The following is a 1,157-nucleotide window of genomic DNA, read 5'->3' as shown; positions in this document are numbered from 1 at the left end:
GTAGGAGTTGGTGGTTTGGAAAACACTCGAGCATCAAACTTGGAACGATCGGCCTTCCTGTTCTGTAGTCTGTGGTCTATTTGAACGACTAAGTCAATATAGTCCGAGCAGTCTTGCGGGGGATTCACTACTTGGGTTAACACATCTTTGAGCTCTCCACGTAGACCTCTATAAAACAGCGTAATCCTTTTGTCCTCAGGCCATTGGGTTTCCACTATCAGTCTGTTGAAAGACGCAATATAAGCCAAAAGGTCTTGATTACCCTGTCGTAATGAAAGGAGCTCATTGTCCAAGGCCTGCCCCAGTGAATGTCTTGCGAACAGTTTTTCCATGCTGAGCTGAAAAGCTTGAAAATCATGGAGAACCGGATCATCCTGATTAACTAGAGGGATCGACCAATCTGCCGCACTGCCACAGAGGTACGAAAGCACGAAAGCTACCTTAGCTTGATCTGTTGGGAAGGCTGCTGGCCGGCATAAGAAGTGCAAGCGGCACTGATTAATGAATACTGCAAACCTCTTTGGGTCACCAGAAAATCGTTCGGGCGGAGCCAGAGGCACATTCCCGGGTAGGTTGATCTGCACTGGGTTCGTAGAGGATGTTGAAGGATGATTTGCCCCTGATGCGGGCAACTGAGTTTGTCCGGCTTGTGACTGTAGCAATTGTCTAGCAAGATCATCTGTTCGCTCCTTGGAAATAATCAGTTCCTTTCTTAGAGCATTCGTTTCCTTGCGGGCTGCATGCACTTCTGCTCTTAGTTCCCCAAGTAACTGGGCTAGCTGGTCGGTATCCGAGGTTTCCATAGCGCCTGGGTGGGAGTTTTGCGGTGGCTTTGCGTTCTGTAACGCTCACCTGATTCCCGCAGAGGCGCCGGTCTTGACTGGGTGAATGCCGTGTCTTCAAAGGTGATGTGTAACACACGGTTGGTTCCTCGGGCTGGACCTCTGTGCACTGTGTGTCTGACTCGGAGAGTAAGATGTCTGCAGATAGAAAATATGGGATTAATGAACTCGGGTTATTGGGTGCCTCTCTCCTCTTCCCTTTCTCTTCTCCTGTAGGACCCCAAAGGTTAACGATCTCACCTTAGGTAGGTGAACGCCGAGCTCTCCATCTGCCTCGGGGGCAGGGTGCCGTAACCAGTTTCTTCACTGGATAAG

Source organism: Ambystoma mexicanum, chromosome 3q, assembly GCF_040938575.1.
Source record: "Ambystoma mexicanum isolate Mex_15411 chromosome 3q, UKY_AmexF1_1, whole genome shotgun sequence".
Classification (NCBI taxonomy): Eukaryota; Metazoa; Chordata; class Amphibia; order Caudata; family Ambystomatidae; genus Ambystoma; species Ambystoma mexicanum.
This window is presented reverse-complemented; position numbering follows the sequence as displayed.